This window comes from Schistocerca serialis, chromosome 2 (assembly GCF_023864345.2).
Source record: "Schistocerca serialis cubense isolate TAMUIC-IGC-003099 chromosome 2, iqSchSeri2.2, whole genome shotgun sequence".
NCBI classification, from domain to species: Eukaryota; Metazoa; Arthropoda; class Insecta; order Orthoptera; family Acrididae; genus Schistocerca; species Schistocerca serialis.
In genome coordinates, this window is record NC_064639.1 from 230,763,609 (window position 1) to 230,785,873 (window position 22,265).

The 22,265-nt window shown below is 42.1% G+C and overlaps 1 pseudogene; it reads right to left on the bottom strand.

Annotated features, from left to right (window-relative positions):
• Nucleotides 1-5,239: 5,239 nt before the first annotated feature.
• Nucleotides 5,240-5,356, bottom strand: LOC126458847 (5S ribosomal RNA; annotated as a pseudogene).
• Between the last annotated feature and the right edge of the window lie 16,909 nt (nt 5,357-22,265).

Below are 22,265 nucleotides of genomic sequence, written 5' to 3' on the forward strand. Positions count from 1 at the left end.
TGGGAACTACAGCCAGGCTGGCTAGCCGCGCGGCCTAACGCACTGCTTCCCGAGCGGGAAGGCATGCCGGTCCCCGGCACGAATCCGCTCGGCGGATTAGTGTCGAGGTCCGGCGTGTCGTCCAGCCTGTGGATGGTATTTAAGGCGGTTTTCCATCTACATCGGCGAATGATGGCTAGTTGCCCTTACTCCACCTCAGTTACACTGTGTCGGCGATTGCTGCACAAACACCATTTCCACGTATGTGTACACCATAATTATTCTACCACAGAAACATTTGGGGTTACACTCGTCTGATATTAAACGTTCCCGATGGGGGTCGACTTGGGGCCGAACCGCACAATAGCCCTGCGTTCGGTGTGGGGCGGCGGTGGGGTGGGTGGACTGCTGTGGCCTGTTGTGGGGTTATGAACCAGTGAGGGCTACGGCGTTTCTAGGTCCCCGGTTTGATACACACATACATAGATACAATTGGAACTATGCAGTCAAGTGTCTCTAAAACGTTTACAGACTTTTTTTCATAAACAACTATTGAATAATACCAAAACTTAATGTTGTAAAATACGAAATAAAAACATGCAACATACCTACAAACTAACGAACTGACCAAGAAACATTTTAGGGGGATAAGGATTTTTGACAGGTTATTTATTGTGTTGCAACACCTAACCTGCATATTTCTGTAATAAGAAGGGAGACTCTCATCATGCATTGAATACAAAATTTTACGTACAGCTTGGCCAAAGATAAATGTTGGACGAGGTTCAACAAACAGAGATGAAGGTCCGATATCTCGAAAAAATTAGCTTTGCACCACAGATCTCTGATTGTGACCGAAAATAGGCTCCTTACAACAAAATAAGATTATTTCTCAAGATATGTAAAGATTTCAAGTACAAAAATGTACACACAGGTTGCTTATTATAATACAGAAGTATAATTACAGATCTCTGGTCGCAATTGAGAATTCAATATTAGATCGTAGTAAAATTATTTCTCGAAATATGTAAGATGTCGAGTACGAAGCACGTATTGCCATACTGTTGCGACTTAATTGTTTTATAAGACACGACTTGCATATTGGCACTACTGATAAAACTCATAATTTGGGTACACTGGTGACAGCCAGAGTTCTGCTATTGTACCACACTTTGCAAGGCACAGTGAAACCTCAAATCAAGTATTTCTACATCTACTTTGTCTGTGTTACTACTTATCAGTTATTGACATTACCGAAATAAATTATAGGGTAGTCAATGAGGTTAGTTCGAGCTATGCACCACTCATTAAATTTGTCAAAATATATAAAAATTTGTTGTATAACACTGTGAATACACTTGAGAACTATGGCTGATCTAACTTACAATTTCCGGTCAGGTAAAAGTGTGTGTGTGTGTGTGTGTGTGTGTGTGTGCGCGCGGTGCTGTTGCTGATGATAAAGTCTATGCATTTTATGGAAATACTGGACGTTATACCGTTTACAAAATTTTTAATTAACGGTTTTAACATGGTACATTCAGTTCATATCATTCGGATACTTTTGAACATGGCCTAGACACCCGATCTGGTGCTATATTGTGATTGGCTGTTTTGTTTTAACGATCTGTAAGTTGCTGGGATGTAATTGGCTGTTTCATTTAAATACATTATCGCTAAAAACACAGAGGTAGGAAGTTCTGTATTGTCACAAAGTTTTGAAATTGCGAAGAAATATTAAGATACTTTTGAACATAGTGACTGGTTAGCTTATTTTAGTGGCCAGTTAAATACTGGGCTGTGATTGGAGGAGAGGGTTTTGGTTTACAACCACCTTGGTTTGTGACATCATAGTAAGGGTGTGTGGTTTGTCACATGATAGACAAGAGGAATGTAGCTAATCGCCATCTCAGATTGTGGCGTCATGTACAAAGACCGGCAGCACACAGGTCAAACACTGTCTATTTTTGATGCAGACTCGCCTTTACATTCCAACTGTATTTTTTACCGACACTGGCTACTGCTTCTTCTCCAATGACCTGCGTATCCCTACTAATGACAAAATAGGAAAAAGCCGAAAATTCTAGTTTCAAATGATAACTCTGTTGCATTATATGCACCAAGTTTACTCTCACTTGATTGTTCTCAGCTACAAAACTGGGGAGTACATAACATAGTCTGCTCACAACATCATGAAAGAATTCTCTCGGAGTGTGCGAAGCAGAGAAATTAAGCTCTCCCCATTGTCAGCTGAAGGGCGTGAGACAGTGGAAGAGGGGAGGAGAAAAAGTCACACTTTTGTCACGTAGAACTGGCACGAGGCATGTGCTTACTGGTTTGGTATGACATGGCACGAATAACAGACACAGTACGCACATGTGTACTGTGTTTACACAGTACATACATTACACAGAAAGGAATTCTCGTCTAGACTGCAGCGTGGTCCATTCCGTTGATATGAAGGTGTAGCTGCAACATTTATGTGTTGCATGCTGACCTATGCAGTTCGTCTGCCACTTAGTTGTCAACTGCGTGCCGAACCACAAACTTTGTGTGTTCTGGCTGTTCTATACAGCATGGCATCACAGTCTCCACGCGCCATAGGTGGAGAGAAAGTGCTTCATTGACAGGATTAGGATATTGTCTGCAATGTCATAACTGTAATGTAGGAAAGGCAGATGAAATAGTGAAAACGCCACTAAAAAGCGTGGTAGTAATCACTAGTGTACCCCATTGCCAATAAAGAGAATAAAGACCGCGGCTTTTAATCTCCCCTCTCCTTCCTGATTCGAGTTATTGTCCACAATAGGCAAAGTCTTTTATGAAAAATTTGAGAGGAGCCAAGATTTCAATAAACTTTCTAGTTTACTTAGGTTTTCGTGTAGATTTGGCTCCAGTTCTTCTTGTCTAGGGGTCTGATCCTCGAACCTGAAATTCTCAAATTTTAGGTCCTCATGGTTGAATTGATCTAAATAAATTGGAAGAATGTTGTTGCAGAATTTTTGTTGTTACATTAATGTATTTTGTCACATACTGGTATATCATATAGCCTTTCGAATTTTCGCGTTAACAAAACCGAAATTACATTGTTCGCCCAAAATACAAAAATAAGTTCGATCACATCAGAGGCAGGCTTACCACTATCTCACTCAGCGGAAATAACGATATTTCAAGGGGTTTACAAGTTTTGTTGATAAATGAATTTCTATTAGTTTCGATTATTTTATGATAAACGAATCCAGAAATAAACATAGTAAACAGTACTAGATTGCGTAATTAATCACAACTGAAATTTTAAGTGTGCCAAATAAACCGTAATTTCAAACGTTTCTAAAAAAATTCTTTTAACTGTACATTTAGAGCTAGTACTTATCGATTGTAACATCGAAAATAAAGTAATTCGTTTTCATAAATTTTAGCTTGAAATTAACAAACTGTTTATAAGATTGTATGAAAGTTTTCAGAAAAGCAGCTGAGGTAATACTGACCTGTCCAAAATTTGAAAAATAATACTAGTATCGACAACTACTGTCGAGGAGAAGTAATGCTAGAGCAGGATGTCCCGTTACAGACTTCTCTACTTCACGAAATACGTGGAAGAATGAGATGATAGTTTCTGGTTACCAGACTGATGCAGAATTTCCACGTGACACGTAAACTGTCTTTTTTTTATGTATATAGACTGAAGCGGCGAGTGAAAATTTGTACCAAGACCAGGAATCTAAACTGGGTGTCCTTCTTATTTCCCCCTTATTCATGGACAGAACTGCTGTGTGTGTAAGGGGTAATTTGAAGTAGACTGGGACGGCATTGAGAATTTAGGTCGAGGAGGGAGGCGTGCCAGGGTTATCCATATAGTTTTGTGAACCGCTGTGTCAAGGCGGCTTGGTGGCTAGCGCATCTGCGTAGTGAGCGGGAGAAAATGGCTCAAATGGCTCTGAGCACTATGGGACTTAACATCTGAGGTCATCAGTCCCCTAGAACTTTGAACTACTTAAACCTAACTAACTTAAGGACATCACACACATCCATGCCCGAGGCAGGATTCGAACCTGCGATCGTAGCGGTCGCTCGGGTTCCAGACTTTAGCGCGTAGAACCGCTCCGGCCGGCTGAGCGGGAGAGCCGGCTCGGTTCCTGGCCGTGCTACAAATTTTCACTCGCCGCTTCACACTATATACATAAGTGTCATGTCAGAGTGACACCAGTAAAATCTCTGAAATTGTGTCATTTCATTTACATAAACAGTCCCCAACATTAAATTCACAAGTTCCAATAATCAGAGAAGATACTTTTTTTAAAGAAGTCATTTCATCATTAAAACCCCTTCAACACAAGTTAGACGTCGGTTTTTATTTATTTATTGTACCTATCTTGTTTATATGTTTAAACCATATAATTCACATAGTATAACATTTACCAGGTGGAGAAGCCATCAGTTAACAGAAAGCTGCTAGCTGAAAGTTGTTATACGAAGTAAATGTATTGACTTTCTTAATAATTACCTTAAAGGGGACAGATCCGTCATGTATGTAGTCGATAAGTGTATACGTAGTTCTCACACAAGACCCAACGAATGGTCTGGTGGCTGAATTGTAGGAATAAAAGCGCCTCGTTCTAAAGGACTACGGTTCATTGTAGTACATGCAGGTAACGAACATATATCGTGTGACTGTACAGTTGTGCACCATACAACAAATTTATTCGTGTCTTGAAAATAAATTGTTCCCCCTACAGGAGCAAAACATTCTTTTGTTCTAAATGCGCTTTTAATACTCAAGTCAGGGAGTGAAATTGCAGACTGCCATGAAGAGATGAATGCTTTAAATTTTTCATGGATGATCATCTGACCCATTACCATTCATTTCAAATGTTTGCATATAGCAGTATTGCAGATCGAATGGATAACAAATTTGTTTCAGGTGGCTGGAACAGAAATTAACGTCCAACTTGCCGATGAGTTCCCTTATTGTACTTCAAAATGCGAGTTGTCACAAATGTGTTTAAAGAAAAACCGCCAGTAACGAAATGAAAAAAAGCTCAGATAGCAAATTAGTGAAATTCTCGTAATGTTCAACTTGACGAGTGGCCTACCGGGAACATCCGACCGCCGTGTCATCCTCAGGGGAGGATATGGATAGGAGGGACGTGGGGTCAGCACACCGCTCTCCCGGTCGTTATGATGGCATTCTTGACCGAAGCTGCTACTATTCGGTCGAGTAGCTCCTCAATTGACATCACGAGGCTGAGTGCACCCCGAAAAATGGCAACAGCGCATGGCGGCTGGATGGTCACCCATCCAAGTGCCGGCCACGCCCAACAGCGCTTAACTTCGGTGATCTCACGGGAACCGGTGTATCCACTGCGGCAAGGCCGTTGCCCAAATTGACTAATGAAGCACGAAAATTGAGTTATATTCCACAATAAAAAGGAAGAAGCCTGAAAATGTGTTTACTGTAGAAACGCTTTTGGCACATTAAGGACATTGTATTACAACTTCATGATGGGGAGCCCCTAATGTTTTATCCTTGCTACGAGAAGGAAGCTAATAAGAATCACCTGTCACGTGTAGCTTCACTGTCTTTAGTAATGATGATTATGTAGTTAAATACTAGTTCAAAAATGAAGGAGCATAGCCTCTGTTAGTGCGTAAATTACTTAAATAAAATTTTATTACCTTTGTATTTTGTATGGAAGTATGAAAAGAAATTAAGAAATATGAGTGGGCCACCTACATTTTGTTAACTAGGGACTCCGCAGTTCATTAGGGCGATCTTCAAGCTGCTGCATGGAAAATATTACGTGAATCTAAGTTACATCTATAGTGTCACTCGTCAACACCGGTGACAGACTCTTATCACTCGAGTCCAGCTTATCGTCCACAGCTTACAACGCACTTATTATCACAGGAATGAACGCCGTTGTTCGAAAAACAGAAAGTTACTGCTTATCGGCCTGATACAGGCTGGCACCTCTCAGAGACACGCCTCGAGTTATTGCACAACTTCACGCTCGTATCCCACTCCGACGTGTTAACTTGCATTGTAGAGTGCAACTACAAAGCACACAGTCCCCTACAGTATTTTAAAACAGGAAAAAAGCAGAGGAATGACGCTGACGCCTGACTTTATTCATTTGTTCATTCTGGGTGACTGCAATAATGTTATTACGTTACTTGAATAGGGAAGTTACAATGGTTTGCGTAAACGTTTAACACCGATTAAAACATATTACACAGTACAGTCACATTAATGTTATCACCGCCTATGTTCGGTTTCAACGTGCAATAATCACCCATAGACGGTAGGTGGCAACACTAGCAGTGGAGGTTATACGACTCGTGTCGGGGGAATGCGGAAAACAGTGCAGTCGTTGTCGTTAATGAAGAAACGGAGTGATTTATCTCGTGTCAAGAAGAGCATGAGAGCTGGCCTTTGAGCCAAGGGTGAAAGCAATTACGAAATGGGTAAGTCTGTATACCGTTCGTGTGACGCCATGGTTAAAGTACACTCCTGGAAATGGAAAAAAGAACACATTGACACCGGTGTGTCAGACCCACCATACTTGCTCCGGACACTGCGAGAGGGCTGTACAAGCAATGATCACACGCACGGCACAGCGGACACACCAGGAACCGCGGTGTTGGCCGTCGAATGGCGCTAGCTGCGCAGCATTTGTGCACCGCCGCCGTCAGTGTCAGCCAGTTTGCCGTGGCATACGGAGCTCCATCGCAGTCTTTAACACTGGTAGCATGCCGCGACAGCGTGGACGTGAACCGTATGTGCAGTTGACGGACTTTGAGCGAGGGCGTATAGTGGGCATGCGGGAGGCCGGGTGGACGTACCGCCGAATTGGTCAACACGTGGGGCGTGAGGTCTCCACAGTACATCGATGTTGTCGCCAGTGGTCGGCGGAAGGTGCACGTGCCCGTCGACCTGGGACCGGACCGCAGCGACGCACGGATGCACGCCAAGACCGTAGGATCCTACGGAGTGCCGTAGGGGACCGCACCGCCACTTCCCAGCAAATTAGGGACACTGTTGCTCCTGGGGTATCGGCGAGGACCATTCGCAACCGTCTCCATGAAGCTGGGCTACGGTCCCGCACACCGTTAGGCCGTCTTCCGCTCACGCCCCAACATCGTGCAGCCCGCCTCCAGTGGTGTCGCGACAGGCGTGAATGGAGGGACGAATGGAGACGTGTCGTCTTCAGCGATGAGAGTCGCTTCTGCCTTGGTGCCAATGATGGTCGTATGCGTGTTTGGCGCCGTGCAGGTGAGCGCCACAATCAGGACTGCATACGACCGAGGCACACAGGGCCAACACCCGGCATCATGGTGTGGGGAGCGATCTCCTACACTGGCCGTACACCACTGGTGATCGTCGAGGGGACACTGAATAGTGCACGGTACATCCAAACCGTCATCGAACCCATCGTTCTACCATTCCTAGACCGGCAAGGGAACTTGCTGTTCCAACAGGACAATGCACGTCCGCATGTATCCCGTGCCACCCAACGTGCTCTAGAAGGTGCAAGTCAACTACCCTGGCCAGCAAGATCTCCGGATATGTCCCCCATTGAGCATGTTTGGGACTGGATGAAGCGTCGTCTCACGCGGTCTGCACGTCCAGCACGAACGCTGGTCCAACTGAGGCGCCAGGTGGAAATGGCATGGCAAGCCGTTCCGCAGGACTACATCCAGCATCTCTACGATCGTCTCCATGGGAGAATAGCAGCCTGCATTGCTGCGAAAGGTGGATATACACTGTACTAGTGCCGACATTGTGCATGCTCTGTTGCCTGTGTCTATGTGCCTGTGGTTCTGTCAGTGCGATCATGTGATGTATCTGACCCCAGGAATGTGTCAATAAAGTTTCCCCTTCCTGGGACAATGAATTCACGGTGTTCGTATTTCAATTTCCAGGAGTGTATATCGTTCAAGGAAAATGGCGCTATCCAAGGCCGGCGCTGAGGCAATTGTGTTGCGCCACTGGCCGTAGATGGCAAGGGCGGACGACGCCTGCTGAGATGTGTACGGGCGAAAATACGTGCAGCTGTTAAGCAACTGACCGTCCAGGCGAACAAATCGGCTACCAACAGTGTCTCCTCAACGACCGTTCAGCAAACGTTGCTGCGTATGTGTCTCCACAGCAGGCGCCTGACTCATGCACCCATGCTGACTGCTGCTCATAGGCGATGAAGGCTGGAATTTGCATACCAGAACCGAAACTGGACGTCCACTGAGTAGCGATAGACAAATGACTGTTTATGCACCTTCAGACAGATGACCGTTGGCATGTACGGAACTGCGACAATCTCTGGAATGGTCCAGGCCGGAAGAGGGAGCATTATTGTCTGCAGAATGTTTTTGTGGCTTTCCCTGGGTGATATCTTCATTCTGTATGGCACAGTGGATCAACAAAAGTTTGCATCTATTCTTTGGGCTTGTCAATAGCTAAATGCAGTTTGTTTTTTGGTAGGCACGATGCCACCTACCAGCAGGACAAGGCAACTTTTCACACAGCTTGCATTTAACGTGAATGGTTCGAAAAGCACCGGGATGGATTTACCGTACTGCCACGGTCGCCAAACTCCTCGTATTTTAAACCATTTCAGAAGCTGTGGGACCATCTCGATCGGGCTGTTCGCGCCTTGGATCCTCGACCGAGAAACCTATCGCAGCGGGTCATGGCACTGGAGTCGGCATGGCCCTACATCCCTGACGGTATCTTCCAGAACCTCTCTGACTGTCTTCCCGGGCGTCCGCGCTGCAAAAAGTAGTTATTCAGGTTTTGACAGGTGGTGACATTAATGTGAATGGACCGGGGAACGGCAGTTACAATGTTTCTCTGTCTCACGATGCGTTCTGCAGTTGTTCGTTGTCGGCATCACTTAATGTCATGTTCACTCCTACAGTGTGGCTGCCAGTTCTCAGTAACATAGCCCCTCCTAACCTGCGCCGAGAACACGCTCTGGTTAGAGAATTTCAAAAAATCATGACCAACTCTCAATTACAAATCCATGAAGATACTCACGACATCCAAGGAAACCGACTCAGGTCTAGACATCCTCCACTAAAGATCGCACAGGCGCTGCACCAAACGAACTTTAAAATGAATGACCGATGGAAAGAGGAATGGGAGAGCAGAACAGCACTAAACTGCCACAGTATGCCATGCATCTTTAGTAAACCATAAGGATTTGATTGCCCTCGCAAAGTTTGGTCAACTCTTAATCGCATCAGAACCAACTGTGGGAGATGTGCCGACTCCTTACACTGATGGGGTAAACTTCCTTCGGCCGCTTGCGACTGTGGCGCTGAGAGACAGACGGTCAAACACATCGTGCAGGATTTCCTAATGGCGACCCAAGAGGCAATCGACTACATATTATCTAAGCTGGACGTTTGTTTGTGGTTGCTCTTCTGTGAGTGTAAATTTACAATTGGTGGTGTCCTCATATACAAACTGTTATTTATTGTTCTGTTTATACATATGTGATTTTTTTAAATCGTGTTGTTTCTGTAATGTTTACTGTGATGTTACGAGCCATACGCTAAATAAAATAAATAATGTACATAGAGAAGAAAAGTAAGAACTTTCGCACGCGCACACGATCTTTAACAAATATTTCAGTAGTCCAAATGTAAAATTTTTCCAACCATTAGTCAACTATTGATTGCAGATTAGATGTGTGGCGAGTTAAAATCGTGAAAGGATCCTAGCTTTTACAGAGAGAGCCCTACTGGCTTTTACAGAGAGAGCCCTACCGTATGAGTAAAAATGCAGCCAAGGGCTCTTTGGAATCGTAGTGGTCGGTCGAATGTACGAGTGCCACGTCGATAGTTGAGGTAAATGCCTTTTTTTAAATAACAATTACAAAAACTGCATTATCATACGCCACTAAAACACCCCAAAATTAATGTTTCCCTCTGCGAGGAGGACCCTCAGTTTCCTCTCTTGTTCGGTTCTATAGCGTTTGTAATTGCTTAAACGTGGTTGTCGATTTCTGTCAAGGCGATGGCTACGTGTATTAAGTTGTCACTGATGTGTCACTTAACGGTTTTTAATACGCGCGTTTCACATCCTGCCTACAACGGATTTAGAAAACACGTAGCAAGTGGTGCCATGTGGGAAACTGGGACTTTTGAACTTACCATGAAATTACAAGACGTTGACATATGTCAACGGGGACAGATGAAAATGTGTACTCCGACCGGGACTCGAACCCGGGATCCCCTGCTTATATGGCAGACGCTCTATCCATCTGAGCCACCGAGGACACAGAGAATAGTGCGACTGCAGGGATTTATCTATGGCACGCGTCCCGCGAGACTCACATTCTCAACGTCTTGTCCCGCACTACATTATTCGTAGTGGTTCAAATGGCTCTGAGCACTATGGTACTTAACATCTCAGGTCATCAGTCCCCTAGAACTTAGAACTACTTAAACCTAACTAACCTAAGGATATCACACGCATCCATGTCCGAGGCAGGATTCGAACCTGCGACCGTAGCGGTCGCGCGTATTCGTAGTGCCCCCGCCCATTGCACTCATTACTCGCGGCGCGTTGCCGATTCCAGTAAGAGTTCGGGCACTGTTTGTGCATGCATCCGCACAGAAAAGAACAAGATAGTCAAGTGGCCGGTAAGCTTTATATATATATATATATATATATATATATATATCTGTTCTTTCGCACATGTACAAATGTAGTGCGGGACAATACGTTGAGAATGTTAGTCTCGCGGGAGGCGTGCCAGAGATAAATCCCTGCAGTCGCACTATCCTCTGTGTCCTCGGTGGTTCAGATGGCTCAAAATGGCTCTGAGCACTATGGGACTTAACATCTGTGGTCATCAGTCCCCTAGAACTTAGAACTACTTAAACCTAACTAACCTAAGGACATCACACACATCCATGCCCGAGGCAGGATTCGAACCTGCGACCGCAGCAGTCGCGCGGTTCCGGAGTGCGCGCCTAGAACCGCTAGACCACCGCGGCCGGCCGGTGGCTCAGATGGATAGAGCGTCTGCCATTTAAGCAGGAGAGCACGGGTTCGAGTCGCGGTCGGGGCACACATTTTCATCTGACCCCATTGACATATGTCAACGTCTGTAAGCAGCTAATGGTTGTAATTTCATTCTAACGAGCTGAATGGTTACTGTGATGGTATCTGTTCTTTCGGACATGTCCGAAAGAACAGATATCAATATTCGTATATATACTAATTGTTGGTGTCTGATGCGTGACAAATCACGCAGATCGTTAAGTCACTCAGGACATTCCGTAAATGAACCGAGCCATTGACACAACTGTAAAGAATACAATAAAAATATATTTTCATCAGTTCGGGTATTGTTGTTGTTGCTGCCTGCAGTCATGGACTGTGCGGCTGGTCCCGGCGGAGGTTCGAGTGTGTGTGTTTGTCTTTATGAACTTTTGTTGTTGTTGTTGTTGCTGCTGTTACTGTGGTCTTCAGTTCGAAGACTCGTTTAATAAAGCTCCCTCCGCATATCTATCCTCGTGATCTCCAAATAAATGCTGCAGCCTACAGCCATCTGAGCCTGCTTACTCTATTCAGCCTTTACTTCTCCTTTACAATTTTTACTCCCAAACTCCCCCCCCCCTCCCCGCACCAAACAGACGATTCCTTGATGCCTCAGGACGTCTCCCAATCAACCGATCCCTTTATATTTTAAGGCAGCTGACTGCCCAATAAAGCGGCGGTCAGCCCCACAACATATCCCTGCAAAACATGGATCACACGCTAACTAAAATACATGGGCTATCTTGTAGACAAGCAGCATATCATCCGAAAGTCTCATGTCCTAGTGTAATGAACATTTCATTCGGAGAAATGATGACTGGAAAAAGGTGTCCACTTGAGATGAATCGTATTCTTATTGAATTCCGTGCAATTGATAGTGCATATTTGGTGTTCAGTGGATGAAGCTGCAGATCGTTCTTCTAAAGTGCCCAGAATGGACATGGACCTGTTCTCTCAACAAAACTTTAGCCTCCAGACGCTATAGGCGACCGAATTTGGAATCTTCAAATCTGCAAGCAGGCTGAACACACTCGGGTGCATAATACTCTTTCCTTAGTGGAGTGGCGTGGACATCTGGATGACATCAAGACAGCAATCCTCGCGTAGTTACATGCTCATAAGAATGGTGCTTACTTATTTGCATGTTACAATAATCATGACAGTGATGTGTCGGTTTGACTTTTGTCAACTGAATTCGAAAACAATTTCTTCGTAAAGGAATTACCAGATGCCAGGGGCGAAGCTAATGGATTATTTGTATCTTTTTCTACAGGAGATACATCCGTCACTTTTTCTTGGTAGCATCGTTATCAATCAAGTCATCTTTATATTTCTGATCACTTGTAAGTTGTTTAACCAGGATTTTTTAAGTGGAAGTTGTGCAGAGAGAGCTTAGCCTGTCATTCGTCACTGATTTGCGAAGACAATTTTTAATTCTTAAAAGGGCGCTCATATTTCTTCCAGAAGAAGCTGTAGTGACAGGAAATGTAAACATCGGTATGATAAGACAGGCTATTCGTTACAAAATGTTGAATATTATTGTCCGTTATGGATTTGTGAAGGTATGTAGGAGATAAATTTTATGTTTGTCACTGTAAATGTTCCGAACCTATTTCCTAGTTTTCTAAAAAAAAGTTTCTTCTAGTCAAGTTGTGCCACAAACTCCTCTTCTCCCCAATTCTATTCAATACCTCCTCGTTAGTACCTCCTCGTTAGTTATGTGATCTACCCATCTAATATTTAGCATTCTTCTGTAGCACCACATTTCTAAAGCTTCTATTCTCTTCTTGTCTAAACTATTTATCGTCCATGTTTCACTTCCATATATCGCTACACTCCATACAAATACTTTCCGAAACGACTTCCTGACACCTAAATCAATACTCGATGTTAACAAATTTCTCTTCTTCAGAAACGATTTCCTTGCCATTGCCAGTCTACATTTTATATCCTCTCTACTTCGACCATCATCAGTTATTTTGCTCCCCAAATAGCAAAAATCCTTTACCACTTTAAGTGTCTCATGTCCTAACCTAATTCCCTCAGCATCACCCGACTTAATTCGACTACATTCCATTATCCTCGTTTTGCTTTTGTTGATGTTCATCTTATACCCTCCTTTCAAGATACTGTCCATTCCGTTCAACTGTTCTTCCAAGTCCTTTGCTGTCTCTGAGAAAATTACAATGTCATCGGCAAACCTCAAAGTTTTTATTTCTTCTCCACGGATTTTAATACTTACTCAGAACTTTTCTTTTGTTTCCTTTACTGCTTGCTCAATATACAGATTGAATAACATCGGGGAGAGGCTACAACCCTGTCTCACTCCCTTCCCAACCACCTCTTCCCTTTCATGTCCCTCGACTCTTATAATTGCCATCTGGTTTTTGTACAAATTGTAAATAGCCTTTCGCTCCCTGTATTTTACCCCTGCCACCTTCAGAATTTGAAAGAGAGTATTCCAGTCAACATTGTCAAAAGCTTTCTCTAAGTCTACAAATGCTAGAAACGTAGGTTTGCCTTTCCTTAATCTAGCTTCTAAGATAAGTCGTAGGGTCAGTATTGCCTCACGTGTTCCTACATTTCTACGGAATGCAAACTGATCTTCCCCGAGGCCAGCTTCTACCAGTTTTTCCAATCGTCTGTAAAGAATTCGCGTTAGTATTTTGCAGCTGTGACTTATTAAACTGATAGTTCGGTAATTTTCACATCTGTCAACACCTGCTTTCTTTGGAATAGGAATTACTACATTCTTCTTGAAGTCTGAGGGAATTACGCCTGTCTCATACATCTTACTCACCAGATGGTAGAGTTTTGTTAGGCCTGGCTCTCCCAAGGCTGTCAGTAGTTCCAATGGAATGTTGTCTACTCCTGGGGCCTTGTTTCGACTTAGGTCTTTCAGTGCTCTGTCAAACTCTTCACGCAGTATCATATCTCCCATTTCATCTTCATCTACCTCCTCTTCCATTTCCATAATATTGTCCTCAAGAACATCGCCTCTGTATAGACCCTCTATGTACTCCTTCCACCTTTCTGCTTTCCCTTCTTTGCTTAGAACTGGGTTTCCATCTGAGCTCTTGATATTCATGCAAGTGGTTCTCTTTTCTCCAAAGGTCTCTTTAATTTTCCTGTAGGCAGTATCTATCTTACCCCTCTTAAGATAAGCCTCTACATCCTTACATTTGTCCTCTAGCCATCCCTGCTTAGCCATTTTGCACTTCCTGTCGATCTCATTTTTGAGACATTTGTATTCATTTTTGCCTGCTTCATTTACTGCATTTTTATATTTTCTCCTTTCATCAGTTAAATTCAGTATCTCTTCTGTTACCCAATGATTTCTACTAGCCCTCGTCTTTTTACCTACTTGATCCTCTGCTGCCTTCACTACTTCATCCCTCAGAGCTACCCATTCTTCTTCTACTGTATTTCTTTCCCCCATTCCTGTCAATTGTTCCTTTATGCTCTCCCTGAAACTCTGTACCACCTGTGGTTCTTTCAGTTTATCCAGGACCCATTTCCTTAAATTCCCACCTTTTTGCAGTTTCTTCAGTTTTAATGTACAGTTCATAACCAATAGATTGTGGTCAGAGTCCACATCTGCCCCTGGAAATGTCTTACAATTTAAAATCTGGTTCCTAAATCTCTGTCTTACCATTATATAATCTATCTGAAACCTTTTAGAATCTCCAGGGTTCTTCCATGTATACAACCTTCTTTCATGATTCTTGAACCAAGTGTTAGATATTATTAAGTTATGCTCAGTGCAAAATTCTACAAGGCTGCTTCCTCTTTCATTTCTTAGCCCAATCCGTTTTCACCTACGACGTTTCCTTCTTTTCCTTTTCCTACTCTCGAATTCCAGTCACCCATGACTACTAAATTTTCGTGTCCCTTCACTACATGAATAATTTCTTTTATGTCATTATACATTTCCTCAATTTCTTCATCATCTGCAGAGCTAGTTGGCATATAAACTTATACTACTGTAGTAGGCGTGGGCTTCGTGTCTATCTTGGCCACAACAATGCGGTCACTATGCTGTTTGTAGTAGCTTACTCGCACTCCTATTTTCCTATTCATTATTAAAGCTACTCCTGCATTACCCCTATTTGATTTTGTATTTATGATCCTGTATTCGCCTGGCCGAACTTCACTAATTCCCACTATATCTAACTTTAACCTATCCATTTCCCTTTTTAAATTTTGTACCCTACCTGCCCGATGAAGGGATCTGACATTCCACGCTCCGATCCGTAGAACGCCAGTTTTCTTTCTCCTGATGACGACGTCCTCTTGAGTAGGGGGGGGGGGGGGAGGGGAGGGGGGGTACAAGATAGTGTCACGATGAAATGGCAAAATTTTTATTTTACAGTCATTCTTTGATGATGAACTGGAAAGATGTGAGAGAGTTGTTCAGTTTCATTGTTGCGAAACATCATTTATAATTTCGAAGCCGATCTTTACCGCGCAACTCTACTAACAGAAAGAGCTGAAGATCTCCAAAATGCTCTCCCTTTGCACTATAATGTTATCTAGGAACTCATAACATCTTAAGGGACTAGAAGTCACGTTCACAAACACTTAATTCACTGTGAAATTGCTTGTTACAATTTTCAATATACAAGGTAACAGTTTTTTCTGATCGAATATCCTTAACAAACTGATGGCCTTCTAGATTTCAGCATTACACATAGAAACACACATGCTATTTTGTGTTAGAGCAGAGTGCAAAGAGATGGTCAACATATACAAATATTTCTCTGTAAAGTTGAGGCAGGAAAGGAACTGAGTTTTATTAAGAGCGCTAAGTAAGCTAGAATCAATGTATAACAGCTTTGCATTCCAATCATCATCACCTGTTGTCATATTTTGGAAAACGTCTTTCGACTCATGCTGTTTGAAAAATATTCGCCGAACAGCTCGTGATTTGAAATTCCAACGTTTAGTGTATGTTTGAGGCAATCTGAATCCTTTATTTTCCAAGAGTTGTGTTTTCTTTGAGGACTTGCTAAAAATTAATGGAATGCTAAAAGATTGTAAATGAAAAGCCTGACTACTCTGATATATTGTTAGGACAATGTAAGAGCACTAGATTAAGTTTTGAGCATAATAGTGCAAAAATATAGCTCATGGGGTTGTTCGTTTAGCAAAACTTTTTGTCACCTCATTGTTTACATGCCATTTCTGAGGCTCCATCATACGTTTGACTATTTAGTCGGTAACTCCGTAAATATCAAGTAACTGAGTATAATTTCTGATGAATCCTGAGCAGTTTTCTCACAATAAGCACTGTAAAACCAATAAATCTTTCTATGGGACCGTCTTGTGCACAAAACCTGAGAATGATACTCATTTGTGACTTATTATAAGCACCCAAGGTTTCATCCGTTACATTGCAAGAATTCTACATGACATAACTCTTCCTTAATGACATTGGTAAGCAATTCAGTTAATTCGTTTTGCGTTGTACTTGGTGTTCCTTTGAACTCAGAAGTCATCTGAAGTGATCACGAATAAACCTCTAACAGATTTAACAAATCTGGAGTACATAAAATATAATGTAATATATGTCTGGGGTTTTATATAGACAGAGGAAGAGCATTTAAGACCCTACTTTCGTGAACACTTGCTCAACAAAGCTGGTAAGACTTCATATAAATCAACTTTTGTAGAACATTTCAAAACAAAAACACATACTGCCTCTTCCATCTGTGCTTGTTCGTTGTAGGCATTACTTAATGTTATGTACATAGAGAAGAAACGTAAGAACTTTCGCAGGTGCACATGATCTTTAACAAATATTTCAGTAGTCCAAATGTAAAATGTTTCCAACCATTACATGTTGTTAACAAGGGCTACAAAATAAACTTTTTAGAATATATAAACAGTCTCACCTAAAGTCAAATGGAATTATTGAATGATCAACCTGCATAAAAAACAGACAATATATTGATTGCTTATCATCTATTATTAAATGCGAAAATGAGCCCATTCCTTTTACACAGTGTATTAGAACTATGTGGCATGTTGTTTTTCAAATATATTATATATAACTTCTTTATATGTGTGGTTATGTATTTATATATACGTTTATATATGTTCTTTGCCGCTAGCAAAGATACATAGATGTGATTCAGTTACTGCAAATTATCAATCAGTGCTTAAAATAATCACCTACAATATGTCCACTTCTGGACATACATGGCATTATTCTTCTATGAAGAAGATATTGACATCTGGTAAACCAATACTCAGTAAGTTTCTCAAATATCCTTTTATACATTACATAAATAGTCAAGTCTAAAGATTTGTAAAATCCCAAATTATGTAGGCTTCTGAAAATAACAAACTAATTTGCCGAAACTGGTGAAGCATAAAAAAATTTATTTGATGACTGAACTTTATCTGAAAAAGACACCTTTTATTCCCAGGAAAATGAAATTTTCTTTTTGTTTTTCATTAATTTTTTAATAACTTAGTGTAGTGTGGATAGCTTACCTTTATAAGCAAACTTTGTTTCTCAAGTCCAGTTTGAAAATAGTTTTCATCTAATTCGTGAAATAAAGACAGAAGTGTCCCCTCTGCACAACCCATAAAACAATGTTCAGCACATGGACTCACGAATTATACTACTACAACAGTCTGAGGCAAATCTTAATACCACACTCCTACGACGTAAGTGACTGCCTGTCGCTCTGCCGGCTGCCATTTGGAAACAAAAGGCTTTTTCCATAAGCCTCCTGTGAACTGTTAAATTGGATAACATGCATAACGAAGTGACCGCTCAACTCATTGATGGATCGAATGGAACTGTAGTAACGTACAAAACAAACTTACACTGTTTTCAACGTATTGTTATGTTCTAACTCTTATTGTAAACTTTTCTTCAAATTGTTGAGTAGGCTATGCCTGAAAAGCTTCAGAAGATCTTCGAGACCGCTAGAAGCCGAACATTTAAAAGAGTGGTTTGCATTTACATATACATTACAGCTAGTCATCATCATCATCATCATGATTTAAGACTGATTATGCCTTTCAGCGTTCAGTCTGGAGCATAGCCCCCTTATAAAATTCCTCCATGATCCCCTACTCAGTGCTAACATTGGTGCCTCTTCTGATGTTAAACCTATTACTTCAAAATCATTCTTAACCGAATCCAGGTACCTTCTCCTTGGTCTGCCCCGACTCCTCCTACCCTCTACTGCTGAACCCATGAGTCTCTTGGGTAACCTTGCTTCTCCCATGCATGTAACATGACCCCACCATCTAAGCCTGTTCGCCCTGCCTGCTACATCTATAGAGTTCATTCCCAGTTTTTCTTTGATTTCCTCATTGTGGACACCCTCCTGCCATTGTTCCCATCTACTAGTACCTGCAATCATCCTAGCTACTTTCATATCCGTAACCTCAACCTTGTTGATAAGGTAACCTGAATCCACCTAGCTTTCTCTCCCATACAACAAAGTTGGTCGAAAGATTGAACAGTGCACAGATAACTTAGTCTTGGTACTGAGTTCCTTCTTGCAGAAGAGAGTAGATCGTAGCTGAGCGCTCACTGCATTAGCTTTGCTACACCTCGCTTCCAGTTCTTTCACTATGTTGCCATCCTGTGAGAATATGCATCCTAAGTACTTGAAACCGTCCACCTGTCCTAACTTTGTTCCTCCTATTTGGCACTCAATCCGTTTATATTTCTTTCCCGCTGACATTACTTTCGTTTTGGAGATGCTTATCTTCATACCATAGTCCTTGCATTTCTGATCTAGCTCTGAAATATTACTTTGCAAACTTTCAATCGAATCTGCCATCACAACTAAGTCATCTGCATATGCAAGACTGCTTATTTTGTGTTCACATATCTTAATCTCACCCAGCTAGTCTATTGTTTTCAACATATGATCCATAAATAATATGAACAACAGTGGAGACAGGTTGCAGCCTTGTCTTACCCCTGAAACTACTCTGAACCATGAACTCAATTTACCGTCAACTCTAACTGCTGCCTGACTATCCATGTAAAGACCTTTAACTGCTTGCAAAAGTTTGCCTCCTATTCCATAATCTCGTAGAACAGACAATAACTTCCTCCTAGGAACCCGGTCATATGCCTTTTCTAGATCTATAAAGCATAGATACAATTCCCTGTTCCACTCATAACACTTCTCCATTATTTGTCATAAGCTAAAGATCTGGTCCTGACAACCTCTAAGAGGCCTAAACCCACACTGATTTTCATCCAATTGGTCCTCAACTAATACTCGCACTTTCCTTTCAACAATACCTGAGAAGATTTTACCCACAACGCTGATTAAAGAGATACCTCTGTAGTTGTTACAATCTTTTCTGTTTCCATGTTTAAAGATTGGTGTGATTACTGTTTTTGTCCAGTCTGTTGGAACCTGTTCCGACTTCCAGGCCATTTCAGTTATCCTGTTTATCCATTTAAGACCTGACATTCCACTGTATTTGATGAGTTCCGACTTAATTTCATCCACCCCAGCTGATTTATTGCACTGCAATCTATTGACCATTTTCTCCACTTCCTCAAATGTGATCCTATTTCCATCATCATCCTTATCCCATTCTACCTCGAAATCTGAAACATTACTGATCGTATGTTCACCTACATTGAGCAACTCTTCAAAATATTCTCTCCATCTGCCCAAGGCATCCACAGGATTCACCAGCAGTTTTCCTGACCTGTCCAAAGTACTTGTCATTTCCTTCTTACCTCCCTTTCGAAGACTGCTAATTACACTCCAGAATGGTTTTCCAGCAGCTTGACCCATAGTCTCCAACCTGTTTCCAAAGTCTTCCCAAGATTTCTTCTTGGATGCTCCAATTATCTGTTTGGCTTTGTTTCTTTCTTCAACATAACTTTCTCTGTCTACCTGAGTTCTAGTACGTAGCCATTTTTGATACGCCTTCTTTTTCCTTTTACAGGCTGCCTTGACTGTGTCATTCCACCAAGCTGTTTGCTTCATCCTACTTTTACACACTACTGTTCCAAGACATTCTTTAGCCACTTCTAGTACTGTGTCCCTGTACCTTGTCCATTCCTTTTCCAATGACTGTAATTGACTACATTCATCTAACTGCTACCTTTCTGAGATCGCTGTTGTGTACTTGTGCCTGATTTCCTTATCCTGAAGTTTCTCGACTCTTATCCTCCTACATATGGACCTGACCTCCTGCACTTTCGGCCTCACAATCCCAATTTCACTGCAGATTAAATAATGATCAGTGTCATCAAAGAATCCCCTGAATACACGTGTGTCCCTCACAGCCTTCCTGAATTCCCGATGTGTTATTATACAGTCAATGACAGATCTGGTTCCCCTGCCTTCTCAAGTATACCGGTGAATGTTCTTATGTTTAAAAAAGGAGTTTGTGATTACTAAGCCCATATTGTCACAGAAATCCAAGAGTTGTTTACCGTTCCTGTTGGCCTCCTTATCCTCTCCAAATTTACCCATAACCTTTCCATACCCTTCTGTTCGAATTCCAAACTTGGCATTAAAATCACCCATGAGCAGAACACTGTCCTTGTCCTTTACTCTAACAACTACATCACTGAGTGCCTCATAAAAACTATCCATCTTATCTTGATCTGTCCCTTCACAATGCAAATATACTGACACAATTCTAATTTTCTTGCTAGACACTGTCAAATCTATCCACATCAGTCGTTCGTTTACATACCTTATTTCAACTACGCTGGGTTCCATTTCTTTCCTGATGTAAAGCCCTACACTCCATTGTGCTATTCTTGCTTTGACTCCTGACAGGTAGACCTTGTATTCTTCCACTTCCTCTTCTTTCTCACCCCTTATCCGAATGTCACTAACAGCTAAAACGTCCAGCCCCATCTTACTTGCAGCCTCTGCAGCTCTATCTTCTTCCCAGAGTAGCCCCCATTGATATTAATAGCTCCCCATCTCATTACCATTTGTTTGCCAAGTCGTATCTTAGGAGTCCTTTGTTTGTCAGTTAGAGGTGGGATTCCGTCACCTCCAAAGGTCCGAGGCATTTTGCTCTGATTGTTGCCAGCATCACATTTAAAGTACCAGGGAAGCAGGTTGCTAGCCTTACTTCCCCGAGTCCCATTGGGTTTTACCCCTAACGGTTGAGGGACTAACCGGTGGATTTGGTAGTCTTTGCCGTATAAGCACAAAGGTGATCACGACTCAGAATATGTCCGATATGCCCAGCCTTATTCCAATGTAACTGGTATCCCGACTGTCGGGACCACTTACTTGGCCACTCATACGTTGCCCGTGGTTCATGAACTAGGACATGACTACAGGAACCCACACCATGAACCACATTACAGCTAGTGTATACCAAAAATTATTATATGAAATAACTCCATCAAAAAACCGCACACGTCACACACATAGTACCATAACGTTCTTAATGTAATCTGTAGCAGTTGTTGTTGAAGCAGTGAACGATTTACATTTGTAAAATGTAAAGAAAAAAACGCTAACCTCCGATCGGATACCTGAAATTTATTTTAAGCACGATGCCATTCAAAACCCTAAATGCGCATCTCTACGTGCTTAACACATTATTTGGTCATTATTTTTACGTGACAGCCCTCACTGTTCGTTTTATGATAGCGGGTGTGATGATTTGATGTACATAAAAAACCATCAATTTTCTTCATCGCACTGGATTGCTTCCACAAGTTACATTTTGACTACTTGTGTGAATGAAAGGTTAGCTAATTTCTTTTCCTTATTATGTAGGCCCTTTCACATAAAGTTTGCACCCCAGACACTTCTGAAATGGAAGAAATGAAGAGTAATCAAGGGCCTACAATTGCAGACTATGCACGGACCTTAATCATCTCTAGCGTGCGTTTATTTATTCTTGAAAGTTTTAAAATTGACAAGTTGACGTTAACAAAAAGAACTAGATTGGATTACAATGTCAATGTTAGCAAGTACCTCTTCTGAAAACCTCAGCATGCCCTTTCCTCGTAGGAAATTCTACAAAACATTGATGAAGGGCAACAGGTGGAGTCTATATTCCTGGGTTTCTAGAAAGCATTTGACACCACGCTTTTCTGCTGGCTGTTATAGAAGATCCAAGAATCGGCGTTGGGTCCCCAGGTATGTGAGTAGCTCGAAGTTTTCCTAAGCAATAGCATCCAGTATGTTTTCCTCGGCGGTGAGAGACAATCAGAAACAAGGGTATCGTCAGGAGTGACCCAAAGGAGTGTGATAGGGCCCCT